General features: G+C 40.2%; 1 protein-coding gene across 1 annotated transcript in view; it reads left to right on the top strand.

The window, feature by feature from the left end:
• WDR88 (WD repeat domain 88) overlaps nucleotides 1–14,696 on the top strand; it is a 73,277-nt gene that overhangs the window by 57,427 nt on the left and 1,154 nt on the right. The gene's annotated exons all lie outside the window — the stretch shown is intronic.

A 14,696-nucleotide genomic window follows, 5' to 3' on the forward strand; every position in this document is an offset into this window, starting at 1 on the left:
TAAGGTGATGATTTAAAAGTAAATGGTGTATTTGGTGACTGTGTTGATCAAGTTGTATTTATTACTCTCCCTTACCTTATTCAGGGACAGCTAGGTAGTGCAGTGTGGATAGAGTGCCGTGCTTGGAGTCAAGCTCTTCCTGAGTTTAAGTCTGACCTTAGACACTTACTAGCTGTGTGACCCTGGGCAAGTCACTTAACCCTGTTTGCCTCAGTTTCTTCATCCATAAAATGAGCTGGAGAAGGAAATGACAAACTATTTTATTATCTTTGCCAAGAAAATCCCAAGGAGGTCAGGAAGAGTCAGACACAACAGAAAAAACAACTGAACGAAATTACCATATTCATTGTGAAGGTATTTATAGAAGTAAGAGGTCACTGTTTTGTTTTTGTTGTCTCTGGATAAAAAGTTTGCCCAAGTTTATGAAATTACTATTGCTAAACAAATTGGGTGATAAGGTATGAAGACTGAATTAACCAAAGGCAGTGGAGTGGCCTGAGTTTAATTGGATTCACTTAGGTTAGAAATGAATCTTTTTCATTTCCAGCCACCCTCTAAGAAACAGAACCTTCTGCCTTGACCCCCTGTCCTCAAACTCTTTCTTTTAATTACTTTGGTACTTTGTAGAAGAACAGAATCTCAAAAGTTGGACAGGATCTCAGAAGTTTAATCCCATTCATTTTTTTTTTATTTTAATGAGCAATTGGGGTTAAGTAACTTGCTCAAGGTTACACGGCCAGTTATTTCTGGGTGTGGTGCTGAGTATCTGAGACCGGATTCAATCCTCAGGTCACCCGGACACTGGAGCCGGTGCTCTTACTCCCTGAGCCACCTGGCCACCCCCATCCCATCCATTCTTAAGCAAGGATCTCTTCTCTGACATCCCTATAAAGTAACCATCAGTGAGGGGGAATCCTTTCCTTTCTTAGCCAGTTTATTACAGTCTGGGACAACTAATTATGAAGAATTTTTTCTTTAAATAAAACCAAAATCTGCCTTTCTAATACATCTGTCTATTTTTCTTTAGGGCTAAGATGAAGGACTCTATTTAATACCTCTTTTACATGCTATCTCTTCAAATACTTCAAGATAATTATAATTTCCCTTAAATCTTCTCTTTCTCAGGCTAAATACTTCAGTTCTTTTAATAAATCCTTATATGGTATGGTCTTCAGTCCCCTCATCATCCTGGTTTCCTTCCGAATGAAACACTTGTCATTGTCTTTCCTAAAATATGGTGCCGAAAACTGAACATGATACTTTAAATATAGTCTGGACAGTGAAGAAAACACCTTTTCTCCTAAGTTTTTTTTTTTTTTTGGAGGGCAGTTGGGATTAAAAAACTTGCCCAATGTCACACGGCTAGTAAGTGTTAAGTGTCAGGTCCTCCTGACTCCAGGGCTGGTGCTCTATTCACTGCACCACCTAGCTGCCCCAATTCTCCTAAATTTCTTAATACATCCTGGGATAATATTAAATTATTTGATTGCCACGTCACACTGCAAATTCATTTTGATCATATAATCCATTAAATCCCCCAGTTCTTTTCCAAACAAATTGTTTTCTAGTCATGCCTCTCCTCCCTATGCCTTATATTTTGAAGTTATTATTTGATGGATTCATAATCTCGTCAGGGTGAATAGCCCCTTCCCTCATCAGTGTGGCTATTCCCTTGACTGGTGGAGATTTTCTGCACATTGATGAATTCTCATCCTGTGTGACTCTTGTCTGTGTCTTTCCATAAATTTGGGGGGATTTATACAATACACCAGAGACTTTTCTCTAAGACTTTTGATATTTTGTGACTGCACTAATGTGCAATGCTCAAGCTGTACATCTGTTATCCCTTGATCTTGCTCTCTGGCTAGCCAGTCTCCTTTTCTAGACATACTTATAATGGATGGTGTCTTTGATGACAATTTTTAAAAAATGGTACATTTCACAAAAGAAATTTCCTAACCCCCAAATACTACCAATGAACATATTTCCCCAAAAACAGTTAAGTAAAGGTGCCTAATTGTATGCTTGAAACTGATAGTATATATCATTTTTCTCTTTTTTAGTTTAACGATGATAGTATGGTACCAACATTGTTGTAATTGACTCTAGTTTTATTTCTTCTTACTTTTAATTTTATTTACAGGATTGCAGTTCTACATATCATTTTGGCTCAGTTTTCATTACTCTGTACTACTTCGTACAAGTCTTCCCTTGTTTCTCTGAGTTCTTTATGTTTGTCATTCCTTATGGACAGTAATATCATACTAGATTTATATAGCAGTTTGTTTAATTATTCTGTACTCATTGGGCAAATACTTTATTCCCTTAGATTAATATAAGCTCTTTGAGGGCAGGAAATTTTTCTTTCATCTCAACTTTGTATCCCCAGAGTCTAGGAAAGTGCTGTGCCTTGCAGATAGTCATTTATTAAATATTTTTTAAATTGAATTAAATATTTTGTTCCCAGTTTTTTTTTTGCCTTTTGGAGGGCAATTGGGGTTAAGTAATTTAAGTGCTTTTTTTTTTTTTGCAGGGGTAAGGTAGGGCAATTGGGGTTAAGTGACTTGAGGTCACATGGCTAGTTTTTTTTTTGGTGTGTGTGTGTTAAGTGTCTGAGACCAGATTTGAACTTAGGTCCTCCTGCTATTCACCTAGCCATCCCCTGTTCCCAATTTTTTTTTAATTTCAAAGAATACTGTTATATATATATATTTTTACATGTGGACCTTTTCTTTCTATCAATAACTTCCTTGGAGTATAGTCTTAACCATGAGACTTCTAAGTCAAAGAATATGAACATCTAAGTGTTTAAGGTATGCTTGCTTTTTCAAAAAAATAATTAATTAGTTAATTTTTAGTTTTCAACATTCATTTCCACAAGATTTTGAGTTCCAAACTTTCTCCTCATCTCTCCCCTCCCCCTCACCCCAGATGACATGCATTCTGATTACTCTTTCTTCCAGTCTGCCCTCCCTTCTATCACCAGACTCCTCTCCTATCCTCTTCCCCCTTTCTTTCTTATAGTTCAAGATAGATTTCTATACCCCATTGCCTGTATATCTTCTTTCCTAGTTGCATGTAAAAACAGTTTTTAACATTTGTTTTTAAAATTTCGAGTTCCAAATTCTGTCCCTTCTTCCCTCCCCACCCACCCTCATTGAGAAGGCATACTGCTTGCTTTAAAATCATTATTCATAATATGACTGAGCCTACTTGCACCCACTATGTATCTTGTTTTTGAGATTGTGATATTCCTTGATTCATATCTAGTTAGCAGCTTTTGGAGAATATTAATATTAAAAAGTTGTACTTTTTATTGGCAGGGAACAACTTGAAGTTACTGAAAGTGTAGCACAATTTCTCAGAAGCATCTTACCCTCCTTAAAATCTGGGTCCAGTTAAATTGTCTATTTTCAGTGTCTATCTAAGATTTAATATAGTCCCTGTGGACTACCTCAGTGGACTGCCCATTCAAGTGCCTGCCATACTTTATTCTACAGATATTATGCATCCACTTGTTTTTTCCTGTGTAGATTACTGGGGCAATGACCATACATCTCATTGAGAAAGGCCTGTGACTTTCCTGAGCTTGATATAATAAGCAAAATGTCATCACAAATAGGAGCACCTGGAGTTATTCATTATTGATAAGATAATCCTTTCCTGTTTGAATTTCCATGGCAATAATGATTACCTTTGGCAAGCATATTTCTTCTTGGTTGTTTTTTTTTTTTTTTGGCCTTAATATTTATAGTCAAAGAATTGGCAAACAAAAGTTACTCTGTCAAGGAATCTTGAGATCTTAACAGATGCATGAAAGGCACTTTTCTTCTTAAAGCTGCATTTGCTGAAATGCTTTTTTGTAATTAACACCCCCCCTCCCCAAATTTCATCTTGTATTCTCAAAACCATGGAGATGTGGTCTGCCATAGTTGTGCAAGTCTACCTGTTGTCTTTTTATCTTTTAATAGTGCATAAAATACCTATTCATAAAGATTTTATAGAAATAAGTAAGTAGGCAGATGGGCTGGGTAGTTTCTGAGATCTCCTGGGTAAATTTTTCTTTATATTGATCTTACCTGTCATTTCCTAGCCATTCTTTTGAAATTGTTCCTCCTTTAAGATATCTTGAAATTGGCCCTGGATTGCCTTTAAAATTGTGTTGCCTTTAGCATACTTATTTTTTAAATTAAATTAATTAACCTTTTTTTTTTAACTTTTCAACCTTTGCTTTTTTAAGATTTTGAGTTCTAAATTCCCTTCCCACTTCCTCCACTCCCCCCCTCCCTAAGATGTCATGCAATCTGATATGGATATATTTCCACATTAGTCATGTTGTGAAAGAAGAATCAGAACAAATGGGAAAGACCATGAGAAAGAAAAAAATAAAAAACAACAAAAGAAAGAGAAAATGGCATATAGCATAGTAATCTTTGGTCTTTTCCCATCTGCTGGTTCCTTCCCTACTGCTTACAAACACACCCAATTCTCCCCATCCTTAAATAACCCTCATTAGAGCGTACCTTCTTCACTAGCTATTGTCCCCTATCTGCCACTTTTCCTCCTCAGTTAAACTCCTTGAATGAGTCATCTATACTGGGTACCTCCACTTCCTCTCCCTCACACTCTTCTAAACTTTCCTCAATCTGATTTCCTACCTCATCATTCAACTCAAATTGCTCTCTTCAAACTTACCCGAGTTTAGGTTCTACGTCATGAACTGCCTATTGGACATTTTGAACCAGTTGTTCCCCAGGCATCTCAAACTCAGTGTATCCATAACCAAATCGTTCCCACAAAACTCAGCCCTCTTCTGAACTTTCCTATTGCTATCGACGGTCCCATTATCCTTCTAGTCACTCTGGTTCACAATCTCAATGTCCTCCTCGACTCCTCAGTCTTCTTCACTCCACATATCCAATCACTTGTCATACCTTGTTTCTCCCTCCACAATATCTCTTTTGTATGTTTTCTGCATCACCTTTCCCCTGGAGTATAGCAATGGCTACCAGTTGGTCTCCCTGCCTCAGGTCTCCCTCTGCTCCAAACCATCTTCCACTCAGGTGCCAAAGTGATGTTCCTAAAGCATAGGTCCGACTATGTCAGACTCATTAAGTTCCAGTAACTTCCTATTACCTTAAAGTTCAATTATAAGTATCTCTCTTTAGCATTTACATTTATTTAGAACTCGGCCCCTTCCTATATTTCCACTTTTCTTATTGCATTACTCCCCTCCATTTAGGTTAACCATACTGAACCACTTGCCGTTCCTCCCAACCCATCTCCTGTCTCTGTGTCTTGGTGCTGGATGTCCCATGCTAGGAATGCTCTCCCTTCTCATCTGTCTTTTATAATCCCTAGTGTCCTTCAAAATTCAGCTCAATCACCACTTTTCTTCAGGCAACCTTTCCTAGTCTCAATGTCTTCTCTGAAATAATCATGTAACTTCATTTGTCATATCTTGTACATACATATGCATATACATTTATATATGCACACACGTATGTGTGTCTGTACATGTGTACACACACACCTATTTCCTTTAATATCTCCCCCATTAAAATGTAAGCTCCTTGAGGGCAGGACTCTTCCTGCTTTTTCTTTGTATCTCCAGCACTTATTGTATGTTTAGCACATAGTGTTGAATAAATGCTTGATTGATCGAGTGACATGGTCAGCTCTGTACTTTAGGAATCTTACTCTGGAAGCTATGTGAAGGATGGACTAGAGAGGGGAGAGACTTGATTTTCTTGAGTGCCATTCCCATTTTCTTGTATAATATCTCAGGCATTGACATGTTAGAAGTTCAAATGTGGTGGTTCCTTTGTCATTTATGATGAAAATAAAACATTTCTATAGGAATTTTTCATTACTTGGACCTAAAAAGTTGAAGGAAAGAATGAACCATGTGATGTTGGTGCCATCTTCCTCAGCAGGCGTGAATGTATGTAATGCTCATCAGTGACCTTTGGCAGTTTTAACCAATGATGTTAACTGGGTCGGCAGCTTCTTGGATTATGGACATGAGGTAAAAAATGTTGTTGTGACTGATATTGGACTGCAGGTTCCCCTGCTGGTTCTTCTGCTCTTAGAATTGAGCATCTCTGTTAGGTCAGTGATGGGAGGACAGGAGCCCACTGCTGTCTGAGGTCCTGATTTATATTTATTTATTGCTGTCAGTTCACACAGCAATAAGCCTAATTGTAATTTCTTCCAAATGAGGCTTTAAATTCAGAAAGATCAGATCAACAGAACCTGCCTTTCACCTTATCAAATTAGCATTGAGTGACAGAACTGATGTCACTGGATGCAGAAAGCCAGTCTAGAAAACAGAGCAGAGGAAATGAATGTGGCTTTGCAGGCATGTTTTTTGATGTCAGAGGAAAGCTTAGGTCTGTATTCTTTCTTGGAAGACCCTCTCAGAATTGCAGAATTGGAAGGGACCCCAGATTGAGACAAAACATTTATTCTAGGAATTGGTATGTAAGGCAATTTACTTTCAGGGGGGAATTTCATCAGTATAAATCTCAGTAGGAGACATAAGGTTGTACTATTCTGTTCTTATCCACTGGAAAGTAAAAAGAATGAGATTCCTGTATTGAATGGATTATAGATTCAGAGCTGGAAGGGATTTTATGGGACATCTAGTTCAATTCCTTTTATTTTTCAGATGAGAATCCTGAAGCCCAGAGACATTAAAAACAAGATCACATAGCTAAGAAGTTATAAAAATGGGATTTGAACCCAGGTTCTCTGATTCAAAATCCAATATTTTTTCTCTCTCCTTTATCACACTGTTTTCTGAGAGCCAATATCATTATTTCCTTCAAGATAAACATTTTAGCTATGTCCTGTGCCATGCTGTGTATACTTCTCCTGTCCCATATCTTCTCATGCTATGTACATATTTTGGTATCAAAGTGTCCATCATCTGCTTCAAGGCTTATAGCTAAAGGTAGGAACTTCTTAAAAAGAGGCTGCAATCTGGCTTAACAAGGCTAATGGAGCAGCTGGACAAAAAAGTACAGTGAAGTGAAATTCAGTTACATTCAACCAATAATAAGTGTCTGCTTTATGAAAGTCCCAGAGCTCAGTGCTTGGGATACAAAAATTAATAGGAGCTAAGACCTGTTCTCAAGGAACTTAAAAGTGGCATCTAAGTAGGATCTTGAAGGGAGGGAGAGACATCAACTGATGGAGATGGGGTAGTGGTAGTGATAGGGAGTCTATTTCAGTCATGGGGGACAGACACTACAAGCATGGGCAGGTGGATGGAGAGGGTGGGACATGAATGGAGATGGAGAATAATATGGTTTTCTTGGAATGTTAGACAACAAACATTTATGAAACCCTTATTATGTTCCCTTTGATGGTGGGCCCTCAGGTATTGTGCTAAGGGATGGGATTGCAAAGAAAGGTAAAAAACATTCTTTTTTCAAGGACTATATTTTCTTTTTTTTTCCCCTTTTTTTTTGGAGGGAAGGCAGGGCAATTGGGGGTAACTTGCCCAAGGTCACACAGCTAGTTTTTTATTGTGTGTGTGTGTGTGTGTGTGTGTGTGTGTTAAGTACCTGAGGCAAGATTTGAACCCATGTCCTCCTGACTCCAGGGCCGATGCTCTATTCACTGCACCACCTAACGGCCCCAAGGGCTATATTTTCTAATGAGGGAGACAATGTGTAAATAACTAGGTGCATAGACAAGATATTCAGAGGAAAGATCTTCTGAAGGTTGGCTGTCAGCTGAGCTTTGAAGGAAGCCAGAGAAGACAGAAGGCTGAGGTGTGGAGGCAGACTTCCAGGCATGGGGGTGATAGCCAGTGCAATGGCCTACATTACTGATAAGAGAAATGGAGTGTTGTGTGTGAAGAATAGCAAGCAGATGATTGTAGTTGGATTGTAAAGTGTAAAAAGACTGGAAAGGTAGGGAGGCACCACATTATAAAAAAATTTAAATGCTAAAACAGAATAAGGAGACCCTGGAGCCCACTGAGCAGGAGAGTGCTAGAGTCAGACCTATGCTTTAGAAAAATCACTTTGGCAGATGAGTGGAGAATGGATTAGAGGAGAGAGAAATGAAGCAGAAACTCTAGTTAGATGGCTATTGCAGTAGGTGAAAGGAGCCAGAACTAGGGTTGTATATGACTGGAGAGAGGGGGATATATCTAAGAGATGCTGTGAAGGTAGAAGCAGCAAGATTTAGTGAAAAAGGGGGTGGCTAGGTGGTGCAAGGCACCAGCCCTGGAGTCAGGAGGACCTGAGTTCAAATTCGGCCTCAGATATGTAACACTTTACTAGTTGTGTGACTTTGGGCAAGTCACTTAACTCCAATTGCCTTGCCTTCCCCCCTCTAAAAAGAAAAAAACATTAAAAAATATTTGGTGATAAATTGAGTTTATGAGGTTAGTAAGGGTAAGGACTTGAGAATGACACCAAGGATATAAGCCTAGAAGACACCACTGATAGTAATAGTAAAGTTCAGTGGCAGGGTAGGGTGAAGGATTTTGAGGAAAATACAATGAGTTCTGTTTTGGACATGTTGATTTTGCGATATCTATAGGGCATCTGGTTTGAGGCATCTGCGTATGTGTGACTAGAGCTCAGTGGAGAGAATCATCTGCAGAAATCTGAGCTTATGGGAGTTGATGAGATCATAAAGTAAGATAGTTTAAAGTGAAAAGAGAAAGGGGCCCAGGACAGATCCTTAGGGGCCACCAGTGGTTAGTGGGCATGACCTGGATGAAGATCCAGCTAAGGAGGCTGAGAAGGAGCAGCAGGACAGATAACAGGAGACAGCAGTGTCATGAAAACCCAGAGAAGGGAAAGTGTTCAGAAAGAGGCAGTGATCTACAATATCAAATGCTACTGAGAGATCAAGGAGGATTAGTACTGACAAAAGGCCAGTGGATTTTGCAATCAAGAGGTCAATGGTAATTTTGGAGAGGGTAGTTTCACTTGAATGATGATGGTGAAAGTCAGACGGCAGAGAGGATTTAGAAAAGAATGAGAGAAAAGGAAGAAGAGGCACCATTTGTGGATGCTTTTCTGCAAGATATAGGATGATAACCAGTGGGGTTGGTAGGATCAAAGGATAATTTTAAGGAGAGATAGGGGCGTATTTGTAGGCAGCAGGAAAGGAGGAGTTAGAGAATGATGGTAAGAGATAGGAATGATAGTGGGATCAATTTGCTGGAGAATTTGGGAGGGGATGAGATCAAGAGTACACAGAGAGGGATTTGCCTTGGCAAGAAGGGCCACCTCTTCATCTGAGACCAGAGTGAAAGAAAAGACAGTGAAGGAAGATAGTGAAGTAATGTGGAGCTGAAGAGGAGTGCAGAAAGGGGAACTCTATGAAAGGTCTCAAATTGTTTTCATTGAAGCATATATAAAGACCCTCCTTTGAGAGGGTTAGAGAAAGGGTTAGGCTAAAAGAGATAGAAGATTTGAAACAGGTGCATGGAGAGTGGGTTAGTGAATCAATTTGAAAGCATTAGAATGTTTATCTAACTGCAGTGAAGTCCCAGTTGAAATTAGATAACAATTTTGTTGTGCATCCAATTAGCACAGTTTCTTCATTTCCACTAGCTTTTTTTTCAACAGCAAGTATATAGAAGAGAAGGAGGCAGTGAGTGGGAGTAATTCAGGGTTGGGGCTTGTCAACATGTTATTGTCAGTAGGAAAAGGGAAGGAGAGAATTGAAGATGGTGGAGGAGAATGTTAGAGTTGAGTATGTGAAGGGCAGTAATATTAGGTAAGACAGGAAAGAAAGGTTAGAGCTAGATGGTGACAGGCCTTCGATGGCAGACAGAATAGAAGGCAGGTAGAGATGTCTTGCTTAGGTTAAGTTAAAAGGGAAAGACAGGCATGCCTTTAAGAAGGCTCACTGGTTGTGTCTGCCTATGAGGAAGAGAAGAATAATGTTGGAGAGGATATTACGAGAAGAAGTGAAGAAAGGGTGTCCAGTGTGGGCAGACACCAAAGTTTTGGCATTTGTAAAGGGAATTGATGGTTTATCAAGGTGTCACACCTTTAGTGTTTAAAGAACACAATAGAAAACTTCCCAGGTAAAGGATACTAAATGGTGGCAGGTGGGACACATAGGCTTTCTGCTTGTCTCTGTTGTACAGCAATATAGAAAGTCAATGAGAGGTAACCAGGAGACAGGCAAATAGTGCCTGCTTCTCCTTGAATACTTTGATGGATCTATGATCTCCTCAGGGTGTGAACTCACTCTCATAGGGATGATGGAATCCCATTCATACATCTAATTTCTCCCCTTATGCCTGCACTGGGGGCAATCTCCACAGTTTGTTGGAGAGGCTTTCCTGTAGATCTCTTTCAGGAATCTCTCTCCACCCAGCTAAACCTTTGGGTTGAAAGTAAGCACTGCAGGGGTCAAGGGTCATAGGATCCTAGATCTAAAGCCGGCAAGGTCTTTCAAAGTCAATTTAGTCTAGGGATTCTTTTTTTTTCTTTTTGAAGGGGGGAGGTCAGGGCAATAGGGTTAAGTGACTTGCTCAAGGTCACATGGCTAGTTTTTGTGTTAAGTGTCTGAGGCCAGATTTGAACTCAGGTACTCCTGACTCCAGGGCCGGTGCTCTATTCACTGCACCACCTAGCCGCCCCTAGTCCAGGGATTCTTTAACTTTTTTTGAGTCATGGACCACTTTGACTGGCAAATCATATAGGCTCCTTCTAAGAAATGTTTTTAAATGCACAAAACAAAAGGCAGAGAATTACAAAGGAAACCAATTAAATGGAAAGGACAGTTACCAAACTATTTTTAAAAGCAAGGTTAATGGTCCCAGGTTAAAAACTCTTGACCTTTGATCTAGTCCAAGCCCCTCAGAAATGAGACTCTGGGAAATTTTGACTTGTAACTCACCCAAGGATGCCCTGGAAGTAAATAGGACCAGGAGTCGAATCCAAGTGCCCTGACCCCCAAAGCCAACCTGATTTCTACTCTACCTTTTGAGATGAGGAGACCTTGATTTTTGAAGGGAGTTTATAGTACCAGATAAGGAGCCCTTGCTGAGGCAAGGATTGTGAAGACAGAGAGGGACCACTTTAGCTTAACATAGTAGAAAAAGTGTGGATTTGGAACTGGAAGACTTGAGTTCTGTCAAGTGGACCAAACAGGCCTCTAACCCTGTGGATGACCGGAGCTGAGCAGAGGAGGCTAGTGGCTGGAGAGTCAGGAATCAAACAGAAACTTAATTTCAAAGTGAGGAAAACAGCTTGCAAGCAAGAACACGTGCTGGGGACCTGCCCCTGCTGGGGGGAACTGATGCAGTGTGAGGAGATCTCACTAAACTCCTATGTTTACTACCAATGGCTATGCAGTGAGCTGTAGCCCTAACAACAAGACAAGTTTGATTCATAGCAGGGCTTCACGACCGGAGCATGAGTGATTGTCCAAGCTTGTCTGGTGTTTGTCCAAGCTCAGAGAACACCTGGTGTTAGTCAAAGTCATATAGTCATTCTGTGATTTTGCTAGAGAGTGAGATCATTCAGAGGGTGAGCGCAAAGGATTGTTGTTATGCTAAGCTCAGGGCACAGCTTGCTTGCTGGGCCATAGCTTTGGAAAACAAGGTGTCTCCTAATATCTTGACAGTTATAATCACAGCTCTTCTGTGAACCTCAGTTAATTCATCTGATCTCTTGTGCAGCTTTAAATCCTATTATGACTATAGGAGATGGTGACTGAACCAGGCCTCCTAGAGGAGATGAGACTGAGACAGAGACAGAGACAAAAGAGACACAAACATAGAGACAGAGAGAAGGCAGAGAGATACAGAAATAGAGAAAGGCATATTTTGGTTTACTGACCTACCTCTCAGACATGCTATATCATCTCTCTTATTGGCATTTGTCCTTCATAATACTCCTGGTCCATCAGTTCCAGGAGGTGAACATAGACCACCTTGGTATATAAGACCCCAGAACAGACCAAAGAGGATCCTACTCACAAGGTCTGTCATGGTCACTACAGCCACCATGAATGAATGAATCATTAAGTGTTTACTATGTGCAGAGTACTATGTTCATTGCTTGGGTTGCACATAGAAAAGTAAGACAGTCTCTGCTTTCAAGGAGTTCACCTTCTAATGGGTGAGATAACACAGACAAAAGGTGTCAGATGGAAAGGTCCCCTGTCCTTGGGGTGCAGTGGGAAAGCAGATATTAATGCTTATCTTTTTAAAAATGTCATTTCCACAGATAAAATTATATCAGTTTCTGATGTTGAGCCATTTGACAGTAGCAGGGACTTTGGTGACAAGAACTTTCTTTTCTGGGGCTTCAACAGATGTGCCTATGGCTCCTACAGGAACAGTTACCAAGTTTCATTTCCACAGGGGTTGTTTTTCAGGACGATGGCTGTGGGCACTGGGCTAAGGAAGCATTTCCATTCCCAAAACTCTTGGGTTCAAGGTCCTGGTCTGTTTCCATCAGGGTCTGAGGGGATTTGGTGGTCAAGGTGGTGGTGTTGGTGGCCTAACTTTCCTAGCACATGCTGTCTTCTATCTCTCCCCCAGGGTGCCTTGCTGCTTCAGCTAGGCTGGCTTGCCCACCCTGTGAGAGGTAGCTGGTAGGAAAGGCTGGCTTCTTCTCCATAGGAATTGCCTCCCCAGGTGTTAGCTGAGACTACTGGTCTGGAAGCAGGACAAGATGGTCTGGGAGGTGTTGCCACTCCCAGGATTCATCTGCTTATCTGCCTGCTGGTGGTCAGCAATTGTTGCTGGTGCTGATGAGGAAGGTGGGCCCTTTCTCCACAATGATTTCTTACCTTAACGATGGCTTAGGGCTGGAAGCAGGCCTGGTAGTTTGGGGGGGACACTTATTCTCAAGGCTTTGGGTTCAGGGTCCCTGGCCTGTCTCAGTCAGGATCTTAGTAGAAATGGTGGTCAAGGTTGCTAGTGGACTTACTTGCCACATGACTGAGCATGAGTAGGACCTGCTTTTAAGAATGCTTATCTCGGGGTGGCTAGGTGGCACAGTGAATAGAGCACTGGCCCTGGAGTCAGGAGGACCTGAGTTCAAATCTGGCCTCAGACACAACACAAAAACTAGCCCTTTGACCCTGGGTGAGTCACTTAACCCCAATTGCCCTCCAAAAAGCAAAAAAATAAAAAAAAAATTATGCTTATCCCCTGGGGAGGCTAAGTGGCATAGTGAATAAAGCACCAGACCTGGAGAGTTCAAATCTGGCCTCAGATGCTTAACACTTACTAGCCATGTGACCTTGGGCAAGTCACTTAAACCCAATTGCCCTGCCTTCCCTCCTCCAAAAAGCGAAAAAATAAAATTAAGAAAAAATGCTTATCCCCTGAACAGGCAGTTCTCAGAAGATGAAATTAAAGATCTCTATAAGCATATGAAAAAATTCTCTAAATCACTATTGATTAGAGAAATGCAAATCAAAACAACTCTGAGGTACCACATCTGACTGGCTAAGATGACAAAACAGGAAAATGATAAATGCTGGAGAGGATGTGGAAAAATTGGAACACTAATGCACCATTGGTGGAGTTGTGAACTGATCTAACCATTCTGGAGAGTAATCTGGAACTATGCCCAAAGGGCAATAAATCATACCCATTGACCCAGCAATACCACTTCTAAGGTTATATCCCAAAGAGATCAGAGAAGTGGGAGGAGGACCCGTATGTACAAAAATATTTATAGCAGCTCTTTTTGTGGTGGCAAAGAATTGGAAATTAAGGGGATGCCCATCAATTGGGGAATGGCTGAACAAGTTGTGGTATATGAATGTAATGGAATACTACTGTGCTATAAGAAATGAGGAGCAGATGGACTTCATAATAACCTGGAGAGACTTATATAAACTGATGCTGAGTGAGAAGAGCAGAACCAGGAGAAATCTGTACACAATCACAGACACAATGTATGTGTGATGACTAACTTCAATAGACTGGGCTCCTCTCAGCAATGTAAGGTTATAAGATGACTCCAAAAGACTCATAATTGAAAGAGATACCCACATCCAGAGAAAGACATGCAGAGTCTGAATGCATACTAAAGCAAACTATTTGCTCTGTTTCTTTTTCTTGTTTTGTTTTGTTTCCTTTTTCCCACTAATCATTCCATCCATTATAATCCTTCTTTACAACGGAATAATGATTAATGTGAAGATATTTTGTAGATCCTATATTTGAGAGCATGCCGCCATAGTGGGGGAAGGGAAGAAAAATTTGAAACTCAAGGGATGGTGGAACTGAATGTTGTAAACTAAAAATAAATAAAAAATTAATTTAAAAAAAGAACGCTTATCCCCACATATTCGTGCTTCTAGGATTTTTCAGTTGGAAGAAATCAAAGATATCTATCTAGGCTTTGTTTTACAGAAGATGAAGCTTTCAAGGCAAGCAGGGGTCTTCTCAATCAATAGAGAAAGCAATTAAAAAAAAAATATATATATATAAGGGCAGGGGTGGCCAATTGACAGTGATTAAGAGCAAGGGTTGGGAGACCTGGCCTCAGATACTTGGCACCCACACAAAATAACTGGCCGTGTAACCTTGAGTAAGTTACTTAACCCCAATTGCTAAAAAAAAAAAAATATATATATATATATATATATATTATATATATCAGGGCAGCTTAGTTATTTCTAAATTATTTCCCCATTTAAGAGTTTACTTGGAATTAAAATTTCCAAGTTACCTCAACCTGAGT

The sequence above is a fragment of the Petaurus breviceps genome, unplaced genomic scaffold (assembly GCF_028583685.1).
Source record: "Petaurus breviceps papuanus isolate PSGF00001 unplaced genomic scaffold, PetGlider_PUasm1.0 171, whole genome shotgun sequence".
NCBI classification, from domain to species: domain Eukaryota; kingdom Metazoa; phylum Chordata; class Mammalia; order Diprotodontia; family Petauridae; genus Petaurus; species Petaurus breviceps.